General features: G+C 39.7%; 1 protein-coding gene across 3 annotated transcripts in view; it reads left to right on the forward strand.

Moving 5' to 3' along the window:
• Positions 1-17,163, forward strand: part of LOC111861548 (potassium channel subfamily K member 9) — a 386,136-nt gene that overhangs the window by 185,210 nt on the left and 183,763 nt on the right. For all 3 annotated transcript variants that reach the window (XR_004512695.1, XM_023846208.2, XM_033750364.1), the window contains exon 3: positions 6,671-6,796. The gene's annotated coding sequence lies outside the window, so the exon portion shown is untranslated. The remainder of the gene's footprint in view (positions 1-6,670; positions 6,797-17,163) is intronic.

Here is a 17,163-nt window from a genome sequence, read left to right on the forward strand (position 1 = left end):
TATTTTTAAATAGTTTCGTGATTCTTCTTGTGTAGCTTCCGTTATATGTGTAGGATACCCATTTTTGTTCTCTTCTTTCAATGGGAACACTTGTTTTTTGTTGTTGAAGTTTATGATACATTCATATAATAAGTTCTTTATTGTATCCATCAAACCATAAGGTAAGCAAGAATCAAATACAACATTAAACAATATATATATAATAATATATAAAATCCTAAGTAATATAATATCTTTGCAGCCATACAACCTCAAGCTGACGTCTCCCATCTTCGGGATGAATTAACAAGGAGGAGTTCAGCATTTATATCAAATATTTTAACATTTTAGCGTTTTAACTTAAAAATAGGTTCGGATGAAAAGTGAGAACTTGAGAGTATACTCAACTATCTTAGCATGTTTTGTGCTTTTACACGTCAACATATCGTAGCAGCGTCCACACGACAATCATAATTGTGAACATCAAAAACAGCGACAGTGTTTCCATAATTGTAGCAAGTGCCTCTGATGATGGTTGTGTCAAACCGAAACATGTAAGGCAGAAATAATAATAAAAAGTGACCTACAAATTGTTACACTCGACGGACTTTCTATTAACTTTGTTCCAGATTCTACTTCACAGAAGACATTCTGCGTTTCGATTACAAAACAGTCGGTTAATGTTCTTCGTTGAAATTTCTCTTATTTATTATGAAAATTAAATGAAACTCTTAAATCCACTATCTGGGTCATACATGGAATTTATTTATGTCAAGGCAGGCAATTAAGAGAAACGATGTCTTTTAAAGGCTTAATGTTAGGAGGGATAGTTCAGTCAAATGACAGGATACCGGCTAAAGGGTCGTAGTTTTATCCCATGCACGGATAGGGGTCCTCATTTCTTACAGTCAGGCCCATATATGTATTGCGGCCCACTCATCTCCCTAACATCTACTTTATTCGGGCTTCCTTCCCCTAAGTTAATTCGGCCGAAAAATAAATATAATTACTCCCCTACATCTAGTGCTAAGAATGCGTGAAGCTTTACATCCATGGTTCTATAATGTGATGCTTAAGAATAAGGACAACTTTATCCTGCCTTACACATTTTGCTACAGTGAGCCATTTGTGCTACAGGTCTCATTAAATAAAATTTTAGCTGTAGGGCTTTAGGAGGGGTGGATGAGGAACAATATGAACATTTCGCTGCTACTTTCCATGTTCATTTCAGATCCAAATCTGCGCTAAGCCTCTAATGTGATTCGAGAAATAGTACACGCAGACAAAAACAGACGGCCTCTCACGTATGTTACCTTCTGGCAGTCCGTGTAAATAAACACAACACTAATAACTTTAAATTAACGTTAAACTAAGCTCTGGTATACAGTTTCTAATTCAGCCTTGTAATATGGCAGTAATCAGTAATCATAGCATCTTTCGGTATTCAATGCCATCCTCTGGTGATTTCCTACTTTTGTCTACAGACATATATCGTTCTATTGCGCTTCGCAGACATTGCGTTTTTTTATATAAATTGAAGGTTTGTGGAAACCTTGCGTCTATTGTTGGTAAAATGCTCACCGACAGCATCGCATGCTACAGAGAAATCATTTGTGAAAGGAAGACTCAACTGATTCGGCCAACTTCATTGTTGTCTTAATTTATAAAAGTTGCATAGCCAGCCTAACCTTCATCAACCACCACCAGTCAGCAGCCATCAGCATCAAGGCAAGACCCTCCATCAGCAAAAATATTACGACTTGCCGAAAATTCAGATGTTGGTTAGCATTTCTTTAGCAATGAAGTATTCTTAATTAAGGTATGTACACTGTTTTCAGAAATAATGCTATTGCACATTTAATAGACTACAGTATAGGGTAAACATAACTTTTATACGCACTGGGAAACCAAAATATTCACGTGACTCGTTTTACAGTGGTGATCTGGAACCGAACATGCAATATCTCTGGGGTGTGCCTGTGTTTGTCAACGATCTGTCAGTGTTGAAACCTAACTAGTATTTGCCTGCCTCGTCTGTTCTACGTTTAACAGAAATAGGCTGTTTGATGTTGGGCTGTAAGCCTCAATCTAAGGAAATTAATCTGCAACCCAATGTTGAAATAAGTCCCACAGCCCTGAAATCCAAATAGATCAGCATCTCAGCTAAGTTTTCATCCCTGGGTTCCCACTTCAAAACTTGGCCCAAAGATTGACAGAGCTTTTTCGTGGCTTTCTTCAGTCTGTAAGAAAATCCCTGCAATTAGACTATGAATGCATTGTCTCACATCCACTCAAATTCATTATTCACTTCTCGTCTTATCATTGGACGCTACATATTCTGAGCAACCGAAAGCGTCATTGAATAAGCCAAGAAAAAATACAAACACTGTAAAATAAATATTGCCTCATTTGGCGTCGTAATTGAATATACTGAACTAAAAACTTGTTGAAATTTTCATGGCCAGCTGACGTTTGGCACACGAAATGAAAGGGGATTTCGTTCAGTCCTGCGTGTCACTTACTTCTTGGCTTATACACACTTGAAAGTGTAAGAAACATAGTTCTTTGGTTTGGAGAAAGAAATGTGATATTTCTGTTCTTGAATTGTTAGTTGTTGAAGTAGTCAGCTGTTCGCTTTCTGATCACCTCATTCCCAACTGCTGTCCCCATGCAATGGCGAAATTGCGTAGAATCCATTATCAAGTCCGGGCACGCTAGCTTCATTGAGGCGCCAGATGCTAACTATGACCGCAGAGAGACGGCGCTGCGGCCCACAAATGTGCTCCACCATCTCACTTTATCCTTAATGGTCAATTGTTTCAAGAACTCTCAACAAGAGAACGTGTTTCCTCCTTTGCCCTTTTCAGCGTACGCAACCTTCCGTCTGTAAAAAAGATATTCAAATCACCGTATCACTTTCACTCGGACATCATCACCTCAAAACCACAGTCCTGCTGCAAACCCGTGCCCTCGAAACCAGGAAGGAACTACAGGAATACTTGCAGATGTGAGACCGTGTTTACTGGTAGATGTTACCTAACACTCCGGAAAGACGTGCTGCCTACATCTTCACGGTACGAACGTTGGGTGTGGGAAGATGACACACATAGAAGGAAACAGACGTCAGAGGCAAGAGCTCCGGCCGCACCAGTGAGTATGGAGAGGAATGAAATTATTTTCGCAAAACTTCCGTCTTGTTCCTGTCGGTGTGCTGAGGAGGACCTCGTCCTCTATACGTACTGCTCCCTCCATTCCTGGACTACCCTTCTACCTCCAAGATGAAATGCCGATAAATATTTGCCAGACTAAACGGCACCAAATCCCAGAACACAGTTTTCTTCTTAGTTTCCGCCGTGAGAACCCCAATCTCAGAAAGAAAGAAGTTCTGTGAAGAACTATGGTTCTTCTTTCCTCAACTTTTAATGTAAACAAATATTGTGGGGGCTACCAATAATTATAAATCAACTAGTGATTGTCTGTCGGTCTGCATGGTCAATCCACAGAATTCTGCTAAATGGATTTCGCTGATGTTTAATCATGAAGTCTGCTCCAAAAATTGTCGGATTTACGTGACTCTTGTTTCAGTAGACCCTACCACATTACATGAAGCTCACACCGAGGTGGTTCGTCGCACAAGAAGATATGACTATCTAACTAACAAACAAAGAACTTCATGGAGCTGGGCCTTTCTTCCGAATTAGCTAATTGTGCAGTCACTCAAGAACTTGCCAACATTTTATGGAACTCGAAGACTCATTACCGTGTTCAAAAGAGCCCCAATGGTCCCTATCTTGAGCCAGATAAATCCAGTCCACACCACCACATCGTCTTTCTCTTAGATCCACTTAATATTACCCACCCACCTACGTCTTGTTCTTCCTAATGGTCTCCTTCCTTCTGGCTTTCCTACCAATATGCATTCCTCTTCTTCCCATGCGTGCTACATGCCCTGCACATACCATCCTCCTTGATTTAAACATTCTAATTATACTTGGGGAAGAGTACAAGTTATGAAACTCCTCATTATGCCGTTTTCTCCAACCTCCTGTCACTTCATTCCACTTCGGCCTAAATATTTCTTTCTCAACACCTTGATCTCAAACACCTTCAGTCTACGCTCTTCCCTAAATGTCAGAGACCAATTCTGACACCCATACATAACCACATGCAAAATTAATTTTCTATAGATTATAATTTTTAAACTTTTAGATAGCAGACAAGAAAACAAAAGGTTCTGGACTGAATGGTAGCAAGCATTACCCCAATTCAGTCGCCCCTTAATTTCCTCCAAAATCATATTTCAATTTCTTACTATCGTTACCAAATATTTGAACTGTGCTCCATTTTCGAAACATCTGTTATCCATCTTTATGTCATGATTTTACCTTGCACCCTGGTGACGAGACAGCAACATATACATAGTATTCTCTGCGTTACTTCTAGGTCAACCATCTTATTAGTGTCAATGAGCATTTCTGTGTTTTCCTTAATGGTATCTATGTTATCGCCCAGTAGATTGACATCAGCAGAGAACAGTAGCTGATGTGTCCCATTTAATTTCAGTTCCACCTGGTGTTCCTGGACCTTCCGAAGAATATAAGACATGACATAAAAGGAACTTCAAATTTCCACATTAACCAGTTTTCCATTATCCTACTATTTCAAGAAATAATCCATATTCAGCCGAAGCACGCCTTTCTGTTGCTATAAGGGTCTAACTTTGTTACGTCTGAGCTGCACCAAACAGCACCGGAGCTCAACAAGAAAACGTGTTTCTTTCTTTGCCCTTTTCAGCGTACGGTACTTACAGACTGTAAAAGGATATTCAGACCATGGTATCACATTCACTGGGATATCATCACCTCAGAACTCCAGTCATGTTGCAAACCCGTGCCCTCGAAACCAGAAGGGAGGGACTGGTCACAATACAGGAAGAATCGCTTAAGTTGTGTGGACTACACAAGCCGAGCCCCTTCTCAGTTCTTAGAGTTCTGCGATTAAATTAGTCTGTTATCGAATAAGTATCCGCTACAAAACACTTTGTTGGTTCGTTTGTTGTTTGGAGATTTAGCGCGCCACTGGCAACCACATCAATCTCTGTCTGCAGACGATAGAAATATTGAATTCTGAGGACATGGTGAAGGCATGATGGATGGTGCGAGGTATTGACACTGGGGCACTTACTAGTTGTCTGAACTCGTAGAGAAGCAGGCCTCTCGTACTTACTGTCGAGCAGCTAGCTTAAAGTACAGGTAAGATGTACGTAAGTATGAGAATGAATATGAACAAGATTGCGCTTTAAAAATCCTCGCTTGGTCGTTATAGTTTCAGAAAATATGGACATGTAAGCAATGTCCGTCTTTTAGTGCACTCAATTTTACTTGTTACTTCACAACATGTTTCGGCACTACAGTGCCATCATCAGGTGCTCTATTTACGTCAATCTATTTCATTGCCTGCCATTATATCACTGTAAAATTGAAAAAGTATTTAAAAATGTTCGTCAATTATAATAAATATATATACTAAAAACTTGTTAAGATTATTTATCTTATCTGTCCCAATACAACACCCGCAACCAAACAGGGAACACGCAACACGAGACACGATTTATCCTGAGAATAAGAGGAACGACTCCCATAGTGGTGAAACTATGCGTGGTGTTAGAATTGCGACAAATAAGATAAATAATCTTAACAAGTTTTTAGTATATATATTTATTATAATTGACGAACATTTTTAAATACTTTTTCAATTTTACAGTGATATAATGGCAGGCAATGAAATAGATTGACGTAAATAGAGCACCTGATGATGGCATTGTAGTCCCGAAACATGTTGTGAAATAACAAGTAAAATTGAATGCACTAAAAGACGGACACTGCTTACATGTCATGGAAGAAGACCAGTGCAACAGGACACTAAAATACAACATTAAAAATATTGACATCACTGATGAAAATGTACAGGGAAAAAGTTCAAATGTCAAAGAGATATGGGCTTAATGTTAGAGAGTATTTCGAGAAGATACATAATTTTTATGAGCACAATAAGGAAATGTAAAAGAATTATAAAGCGACATCGTAATTGCATTTACCTTTAATGACGAATACTGAGTGATCTGAAATTCTGAGAAATGTACGGAAATGTGTAGTAGAAATCGATTAACAACAGAAGCTTCTAGTTGCTCAGAACCCTTTAATATACTACACCAAACACATGTTCTTTTAGTATTCACGGAAACGGGAAAGATTCCGAGAAACATTTATACATGGAATGGATCGGCGAGATTGCACAGTAACGTTTTCAACACAATGAAGAAACATCGGGTTCCGAAAAAGACAGAGGATTGTAATTGGCTGAGCGGCTGTTCGGTTCTGAAGGAGGATTAAGCTACACGGAGTGTTTTAACACTCTGACTATTTCATTCTATGTTAGAATACACAGAACAATTGTGTAGTTCACTAAGTTTGCAGGCGCTACCGATGTGAAAGAAGACCGGTTGGTATAGCGACACAAGCATGCTTCACTGACCGAACAGGATTGCGCTTATGGAAATGAAACCTTAAAATGTAAACAGGAAGATGCTAAAATTACGAGAATTAAGACCTGCTAGGTTAATAGGTATCCTCTTAGATTACATGAAAACAGAATATTACAATTACACTGCTTTACTTGTTTCCTTTTTCAGGTTGATGTTGAATCTTAATAATATGCAAAATATTCATCTCCTTGACTGACGTCACCCTGAGGAAGTGTTTGCAAGAAGCTCCAAGAGCACAGGGACCTCGCTTCAGCTCCAGTTCAGTATCAGAAGGTAAGAAGACGCAAATGACAACGTCGAATCTCAATGTGATTTCTTTTAACAAAATGATGGATACAAAATATGAAGTTTCTTATGAAAGAAAATTAAAGCCGTCTAATGTGATTCATAAATGTTGTGGTTTTTAAACTTTAATCCTTTATATTTTCGGTCGGAGCGACCATCTTCAGAAGGATATTATCAATACAAACGGAAACTACTATTACAATGTCATTTATATAAAATATGATATCCTTTAACAATTACTAATATGTGCATGAATTTGTTAAAACATTTGTAAATTATTATAATTAGTCTATTTACAAAGGAATATTTAAAAATTATTTGTTAAAATATAGAACCAATTTGGTACGTGTCTTTATACTTCTCTTTAGGGGAAGATGAGTGTGTACCACGTAAGGTTCTCTTGTTTGAAGAACAAGACTCATTAGTGTGTCCAGCTGTTCAGGCCACTTTATGTTGTCATGTAATACAAGAAGTATAAAGATACATCCAAAATGGTTCTAGATTTTAATATAGGTTTCTTAAACATTCCTTTGTAAATAGACTAATTATAATAATCTACAAATGTTTTAACAAATTCGTTCACATCTTAGTAATTATTAAAGGGTGTAATATTTTGTACCTATGATTTCGTATAAACTCTCATTCTTAGTCACGGGATTGAAAAATATCTTCCATACCTACTTCGGCATTGAAATCGATTATTAAATTTTCGAACGTTATTTGGGGAATTTGTGAAACATACATACATTCTAGTCTTTATTCATGTCGTCAATTTTATCTCCTGTTGGAGCATGAACATTCAGAACATTGATATTACACCAGCGGCCTCTTAGTCTTATGTACGGCATCCTATCACTAACATACTCTACCCTCTTAACCCTCTTAACTGCTGATTATATGCCCTTATGTACAAAGAAACCTGTAGCTCATGCATGGTTCTCATTCTGGTTTTCATGCAAAAATGTATATTCGCCTGCTGGATCGGTGCCACCTCGGTCCCATCTGATTTCCCGTACTCCCGCTAAATCTAACCTACATTTCGATATTAATCTTGAAATTGTTGCGAAAACATCTGCCATATAGCATACTTACATTCCATGTACCAAATCTGATATCCATTTTCCTTAGCTCAGGTTTTTATCGGATGAGTCCGCCCAAGTCTGAGGCCTATTTAACATTTCGTAACGGAATATTTGTTTACGGTTAGGAGTTGTGTAGCCATATACCGAGGTCCCAGGCCCTATTCATAGTTACCCTCCATATCTGGAGGCCGTCTGCTCCATCCGCAACCTGAGGATGCTCCATGCCGTGGTTACAGAGGCATAAACAAAAGCCTATATCTCTACTTCTATATGAAATTACTTCATAATAATGTGCGACAGTTGTTAGCTCTGGTTACCATAGCAACAGACTCTCGAGTGAACAGAACTTCTGCTTCGGATTATTTCCTTCTTTGTCAAAGTTCGGTTCCTTTTCTTTTTATTTTAGTCAGTTCAATTTTCTTGTTTCTCTGCCTCGTTCCCTCCAGGCGAAGGATGTAATAGCACCTGAAATTAGGTCACGATCGCTTCCTTCCAAATTCCCTCCTGTTCCTGCCTAACTAATCAACATCTCAGCAGACAACTTTCTGTTTCTTTCTTTTCCCCCTTGGCACTACAGCCCCAGTGGACTTAGACCTACCTACAAGAACTTCTCCGTTCATTTCGGTTTTTCTAGATCTTACACATTCGGTAGGAGTCCTTGGGCGGGTGATCAGCTCGTCGCAAGGCCTCTACCTGTACACAAACACAGAAATACGCACAAAAACATCCATGCCCTGAGTGGGATTCGAACCCACATTCCCGGTTTCCAAGCGAGCGAATACAGTGCATGCCTTAGACCGCTCGGCTACCGTGACCGGCAGACAACCTTCTTACATACACAAAAATATATCTAAATATAAGAATATAATCATCCCCATATTCATCACATTCAGTTCTCTTCATATCGCAACTTGAAGAATGTAATGTGGTGAGCGTTAAACCAATGAAAATTAGGATCACTGAATATATATCTAAAATTTCTAAAGTGCTTTTATTTTGGAAGAACGGAAACTTGCGCCAAACTCTGATTGAATGAAAAGAATTGTAAGACCATCCGACTTTTCTATACAAGTAGATTTTAAAGGCTTCTGACGATGGTGTGTTACACTCGTAATTAGTGAGTATTTGGATTTTGTCCATCGTCCGGTAGGCCAAGAACGACGAGATCTGTGTAAAGAAATAAGCAGCCCGAGAAGTGATCTCCAGCTCAACGGATATCCCCAAGTTTCACTGACTCGGTCATTATCCCAAGAGTAGCAGTCTTCTGAATAAAGAGCAGACGCCTCGGGGCTCTCTATATATCCCATATGTGAAGGGTGTTTCATAGAAGTTCCAACGTATAGGGAATCGATACATCAGGACGTTCTTCAAAACTTTACACACTCTTTAAGGGTTCACTCGTGGAAACCAGGCCGGAAAGAGATCAGCTATAGACGACACAGTTCATCTACATACAGTATTCCCTCTGAATGTGGCTGAAGCTACATTGGCGAAACAGGAAGACATCTAGCCATGCGACTCTGTGAGCATAGACACAGTCTCAGAGAAGGTCTTCTAGGAAAAGAAATAGCCCAACATGCCTATGAAGAGGGTCATGGAATAGGCTTGGACGAAGGTGGGATTTTAGAAACTGAAAACAACTGAAAGGTATAGGAAATAAATATGACATATCCAACCACTCCCATCAGCCAACCCAGTTTGGACATTTCTCCTATTCGGATTCCCCCCATCAGCAATGAGGTTAGCAACTCACAGAGTTGATCAGTATGATGTAAGAGACTCTTCACGGAATTTAGCCCCGAGTGTCCAATTTTTATGTCACAGATGATGCTAACACTAGGAAAAAAATGGCTTCACAATGTTCTCCAGTTAATCCTTTGCAGTTATTTGCATGGACCTGACTCGGTGTCTAGGTTAGCAGCATAAACATTTCCACCTCCTTTTCTAACTTGGTTTTAGGTCTTGTTTGCTTTATTAAAATTTGTATTGTACGTTAACCTGTTCTCTCATATTCTAGAAGGCCTGGTCTCAGGTGTTAATACAGCTGTAGTTATACTGACATAGGTTGAGAGAGTTGAGTTAGTTACTTGAAGGTATTCCCGCGTTGAGGCGGGTTCGAGTACTTCCACCGTACCCCAGCGAGCGGTGGGAGGCAACGAAAAGGGACTCAGTGTTTGGGGGTACAACTGGTTCACCTTCTTCCTGGGGGATATAAATATGGGGACCTGGCCTTCCAGGTTTGGGAAGTCTCGAATCTGAGACACTAAACTATTGCCATCAGACCTGCAGGACTGAGACCCGAGAATTGCTGACTTGGCGAGGACCAGCAGCAATGTAAACGACACGCCTGTCCTTTCGTCAGACTGGGCTCCCCAAATCAACATAACCGAAACTGTCTGACATTAATAAAAATCTTATCTTGGGCCCCAGATGGGGTCCTGACACCAAGACAGACTGGCCGATTGACCGTCTGATTTTATCACAGGTTGTCCACTGATTGAGGTTAGTTCTTTCTGGGAGACACGACAAGGTGTCCCTCCCACCTGATGACGGAAAGAGATTCAGCTCCAGAAACGTTGTCTTCTCTAGTCTTTTAGAACACCGGACGAAAAAATAAAAAAAAAACGCAGTTATTCCGACTGTGTTTAGAGTTCAGCAGAGTCGCGTCCCTTTGCCTCAGACACGAAACGGGCCCTAGTCCCTCAGTCTGCAGCATGCACATTACTGACTGTACTGTACTGGTTCGTCCTTTGCTAATTGAGGCCGAAATTCCATTCCCTGAGTTCGGCGGGCTGGAATCCTCAGAGGGGAGTGTCAGTTCAGTGTAAGGCCTCTACAGCATACGAGTACATATCGGCACTCCGAGAAGCATTCGATCCCGCGGTCTCCGTGTAGAACTGGACCGAGCACTTCAAACTACACGACTCGGCAGTTATATTCTGAGCTTTAGAAATTAAGTTAATTAAGATCGTTCATGTCAAGGAAGTAGTATTGGACTACCCTTTGTTGATATATGCGAAGAGAATCTAAACACGACTTCACATCAAAGAGAATTTAACACCAATAGAACTACAAGAGCGGGCCTCTCATTGGGAACAGATTTCACTGACATAATAATTAGCCTGATGTATGCAAAGCTACAGAATTCCAGAACATGTGTTCAAGTTGGTCTTCTGTTGCCCCAAGCACTTACCCAGTGCTTTGATTTCTCTTCTGTGAGCAAATTACTGCAGGCTGCCAACACTGTGATATAATAAAATCCTGTATTCTTTAAAAGCAATGATTTCCAAACTTTTCTTATTTACAGATGCATAAAACAGCTGTGGGTTTTCGACGGTTCGGAACTCTATCTCATACAAAATCTGGAAACGTAATTATTACTGCAGTAGCGTCAATGAAAGAATGGACACAGGCAGCAAGAGTAAAAGTCGACCCCTCCCCAGCTCCCTACATAGCAGTGGTCTGAGCACAGTAACAATTAGTTGGAGTGGGAAGCAGCTCCTTAGCAGAGAGGGGGGGGAATCTGTGTCGATTCTTTCGTTGACTGCTCTAAAGCAGGTTTAAGAATAGAGTAAAATGATTAATGCCTTATATACCGTTAAAATGTGAGATTTCATAACTTGGAAATAGCATAACAGATACACGAATTTTATCTCCTTCTTAGCCTACATTATATTCGGCTTCTTTTCACTCCACATTTCTCTCCTTCTGATTCCTCCTTTCATGTTCATTTTCTACTTCTCTTCTTCTTCTTCTTCCATCATCTCTCAATTTTGTTCCTATTTTACCTTCTTTCCTCTTCTTTTTTTCTTCAAGTTCTATTTTCTTCATTCTCTCGTCTTTTCTGTCCCTCCTACATCTTCTTCTTCTTCTTCTTCCTCTTTTTCTCCTCATTTTCTTCCGCCATCTTTTCTTTCTTGCTTCACCCATCTACCTACTTTCTCATCTGCTTCACCATCTCTCTTCTTCCTCTTACTTTCCCTCTTCCTTCTTTACCCATTCGTTTTCATTGTCCTACACAATTAATTTGTGCGTTCAGAGTCTAAAAGGACTATATGCAGCTGTCTCACAAAACCGCATCTATTACAAACCATGCTTCTATTTACGTTTTCAAGCCATAATATCACTTCCATCTCTCTCTGTTGCTAGTGGGTATTTAAAATTACGCTTTCCTGTTAATTTCACTGGTCCACCTGAACTGAATTTAGCAGGAGAAATACATTTCTTGTACTTAATACATGCGTCCTCCAGACTTTCCTTCGTGATTGCCTTCTCTGTACATGTTCTTGCAGAGAGACGAAGCAATGAAATGGCCCACCACCTGCTTTCGTAACTGAAGAGTAAGCTTTTGTTAACACCTTTCCCCAGCCNGTTGCTAGTGGATATTTAAAATTACGCTTTCCTGTTAATTTCACTGGTCCACCTGAACTGAATTTAGCAGGAGAAATAAATTTCTTGTACTTAATACATGCGTCCTCCAGACTTTCCTTCGTGATTGCCTTCTCTGTACATGTTCTTGCAGAGAGACGAAGCAATGAAATGGCCCACCACCTGCTTTCGTAACTGAAGAGTAAGCTTTTGTTAACACCTTTCCCCAGCCTCGAGCCGGATATTCCTCGTACCTTCTGTAACGTCACCAATTCTACGCAGCTGCAACTTCACCTACATTTTCTGAAAGGCAATACCGAAAAAAAGTGACGAAAATCTCTTTCGGCTGGCTGTGCAGGAACTTCCAGTAAGCATGTTCTCCTTTAATGTCCGCTGTGAATTATAAGAATCACAATGTCCTTAAATTTTTCTTCTTGTTCTTTTTCCTCTTCCTCTTCCTTCTTTGACGGATTAGGGGCTTTGGCCCATTATCATTTCAGAATTAATCTGAAATTATGAATCAGAGATATTGGGTAGGGTACTACTTGGACGACTGGTCAGCCCGTCGCAAGGCAACTGACTTTCCGCGCAGCACAACACACGCGTACATTCGTGCCTTAAATGGAATTTTAACCTGAGGTCAAGGAGAAGAAATACTTTCTTACCTTAAACCGCAAGGTCACTGTGATTAGCCACTCTCCTTTAAACTGTAAATTAATAAGATAATTTTTACAGGACTTGCTTTACACGTAGAAATATATGTTTCGCGTAATGTGGCCAGATAAGGGCTTTTCTCGGTTTCAGAAGGGAGCACCAAACTTCTTGCTTGAGAACCTCTGCTCTGAAAGATGTTCAAGAACTAAACCGTTAATTGACATTTAATTTTAACGAAGACCGAACGGCGAGATTCTCGTTATTTAGTAATACAGATGTCCATTTTCATTATTGTACGACGTCTCTCTCCTATTAATGCCGATTAACGTAGGGAAAAGTACGTGAGTGTATTTGCTGCGACCAGGCATGCAGGAAAAGTGCGGGAGGATTCAGCATCCATTGAATCACATTCAGGGGTTCTAACATTTCCTGTAGGCTAAAATAAATGCGATCTTCAAGTTAGTTATAACCATATCAATGATTCAGAATGAAATATGAAACGCTAATATAGTCTAATCAGTTTTCGAACCTTCTGCAAATATCGTGATGTTTAAACATTTGGGATAAATGTAAAAAGACGGAGTTCTAGGCGGAACACACGAAATTTATTTCACTACTGCACAGAGTCCAGTACTAGAAATCTTATGTTTTGACAATATATGGAGGTAATATCTTTCAGGATTACAGGCAAAGTACAATTTAAATCACGGGTTAGTGAGGTCGACTAGAGAACGGATGGTTGTAGCATCAAATCCTGGAACAAGAACGGGTCTCTTGATTCTAATTATGTTTCTTGTAGGTTACTGCCAGTAGTAACAATGCCTAGAGATGGCCCTACTCTGAGGTATGAATTACCTTCTGCCTCTTTGACACTTGGATCGTGGGTTCGAATTCCACTCAAGGCATGTATGTATGTTTGCGTTGTCCTGCGTATATAGCGGCCTTGAGACGGGTTCATCAACGTTCAGGTGCTAACAAATGTGTCCAAGACTCACAATTTCTTAATAATTCTAAAATTGCAACAGGCCCAAAGATCTAATAATTCGGAAAATGAAGTGGTAATAGTATTTAGTAGTGGTGATGGTGGTGATGTTTTCTTTCAAGTGGTTTCGTCCATGTTAATCTTGTCAGATGTATCTGCAAAGACTCGCACTGCTGCCATATTCAGTTATAACAGTATGTCATGCGTAATATATACATATAATTATTGATGCAGTATATCTTCATGATCATATCTCTAAACACCCATTAGTTACAGCAATCAAGAGAATTTAACAAGAACGTCATGTAGATAGTCTACATTTAAAAACAATTTTAACAACTTCTGCATACGTTCAGAAGCAGTATTACAATATTCCGGTACTTTTACTATGAATGAATGTATAAAGGGTAGGCCTGCTTGGCTCTTGCGCCGCGACCACAGTGATCTGTTGTGCCTCCCCTTCTGATTATCCCCTCAGCAATCCTGCACTTCGAAAGAAGCTCAGGACCTTGTATGTGGGGACGTCGAAATAGTCACTTGGTTCCATAAGATATTGACCCAAGTGGCGCAATCTTAAATAAGCCTCACATTCGCACAGGATAAACTTCATACTGAATGGTGTTAGTTTTCTAGTTCGTGAATTGGCCATGCTCTTATTATTCACTGTAGAAAGCTGAGAGGCATGAGAATCCAATAGCCTCCAATGGCAAAGTTATCAGACCAAGTTTTGTGAAATTCGGCAGCTTCTAAAACTGAAAGTGGAACGCAAACACAGGGAATGAACATATTTCAGGCCATTAATTTCCTTGCATATGAAAAGAAAAAGAAAATTAATCCTGAAGATTAATGTACATTAATTCTACAGTGACGTATCTTCTCAATCGTGACACAGTTTACAATGATAACCTGTTAATATTGCCTGGAAGTGGGTGTGAAACTTGGTCTCATATTCCAAAGAAGATACATTTAAAGCGTTTGGATGGAAGATTATATTGAAGCATGAAAGGGACGAATGAATAAGGGAGTTGAGCAAATGACGTGCGGGGGAGTTTCGAAAACTGTGGAATTCAGCTGATGTGCAACTGATTAAGTAAAGGAGAAAATTTTCCTAAATTTTAAAGCGAACTATGGCCACAGGAAATATTTTAAAAGTGTTTATAACTGAAATATCTTTAAGTAAACAAACGCCTGCAGAGCACTGCAGTTTCTGCACTGTCAACTGTACTATTTCTTTTTTCCTCTTCTGTTTTTCGTCCCTTCGTTTATTCTGTTTCGTTCGGTGTCACACTCATTGGTGAGCTAAGAATGTATTCCCCCGTTTCCCGCAATGAAAGTGTCAGCATCCCCGTTCTTATATATATGGCCGTATTTCACATGCAACTGCGATGCAAAGGCAAAGACAAACCAGAAATTGCTTCTCATTCTAAGCACAAAAAACGCTCACCAGTTTCAGGTTCGGAATGTGAAGAAGTGCATGCCAAGCAGGAATATAATCGCAGCAAGATAAAATCTATAATCGAAAACTGACATTTCCTAACTTTTGTGTATTTTATTTCTGGCGTTTTCACAGTTTCCCTTAATCTTCATCGTAACAAACATAAGCTCTCGGTTTTCTCTGAGCTATAAGAGTAGTGGACCGGTTACATGGATTAGAGAGCAAGCGTTGTTTTTCAAATGCGTTCTCTGTGAATTCGCGTAAATAATTTGCCATAAAATTTATATACTGCTGATGCAATTTTAATGTTGCATCACATACAGGCGGCGTCCACCGGAAATCAAAAAAATTAGTTACAAATTCGTATTCCTTGAAGGAAATTAGTGATATATTCACAGTGACCAGTACTTATGATCTGTTGTTGCAATTCTTTTTCCGAAATGCTTGCGNGCATGAGTGACTCTCGACGGGGTTTTGAATTGTATTGGATTTATTGACCACTTTAATACACAGATCGGAATTGCACTGAGTTATAGCGAAATCGCTATTATCCAAACACACAACAGATTACTATAGTAAACGTCAAGTTCTTTCCAACAAAGGCTGTGGTGTATTTGCTTGTCTTGTGGTCGTTGCATAGTAAAGGCTATACACGCTATTAACCTTGAGGGGCTGGGGAAAGCCACGATATGAATCAGTCAGTGCAGTCGATGCCAGGGCCGAGATTCGAATCAGGCACTCTCGAATGTAATTCAGATGCATTACCGCTTGGCCAACTTCATCGGTACCGCAATGCTAATTTATTTCTGATACAAAGTTACTGTATGAAGTAAGACAACAAAGACATGTTTAAATCCATAGTCAATGGAGCCGAGTCATAACTGAATTTCCCAGAGAATAATGTGTTTAAACATTAGGAGACTGTGAACAAAATCACTGTTTGAATTTAATTTGGATTTTAACAGTAACCAGTACTGTTGCAAATCTAATCATACTGTATGAAACCATAAAACACTGTCCCTGATTTTTCGGTAAACACTGAAATCATGAAAACTGTATATCGGTAATAGTCTTGTTGATAGTAATGAGAAGTGCGTGTAATATTATGTTAACAAATGTTTTAAAAGCTAAACTTTTCTGAGAAGAACAAAGAACACGGTCTTCGATGACAAAGGGTTTCGTTTGTGAGTCCCTACTGAGACTTCACAATTCGCGATATCGAGTGATATGCAATTCGAACCCAGAAGTAAATGCAACGATAACACCACCTACTCACTTGAACAGTGACGAACTGCAATTCTTTCTGTCTCTTTGTCCGTTTCCCTGCGTCCAACTTAGCTGCAGAAGTGATGCATCATTTTATGAGTTTTCTGAAACTGCTAGTCGCGACCTACTTGGGTGAGGGGAACATTACAAAGTTCTTAGGAGTTTCTTAAAATGTGACTGTATCCACCGAAGCGTTTTCAAAGTCAGTAATATTTAACGCGTGTGCTTCCAGAAAATATACCATTAGCCAGCAGAAATATTTCAGGATATCTTTTTGTAACTGTACGAAAATAGTTTGCAGTTGGCTGTAGTTGTGGAGAGGCTGTAATGTTATTTAGGTTTCAGATGCCACCGTACAGCCTGCAGCAGTGTGCGCATTGCACTTTTCGCAGACCCCCATAGTTACGAGGGAACTCTTGGAGGAAGGACGAATGAAGACCTAACCCTTTTTATTGCTAGTGGGGTGGAACTAAATCCCTTGTACTGCGGCCATATCTGGTCTATTTTACCAGCCTCAGATGATAGGTGAGGGTGATTGTGGAGCAATTGGTGAAATGAAGATTGGCAG

Source organism: Cryptotermes secundus, unplaced genomic scaffold (assembly GCF_002891405.2).
Source record: "Cryptotermes secundus unplaced genomic scaffold, Csec_1.0 scaffold48, whole genome shotgun sequence".
Classification (NCBI taxonomy): Eukaryota; Metazoa; Arthropoda; class Insecta; order Blattodea; family Kalotermitidae; genus Cryptotermes; species Cryptotermes secundus.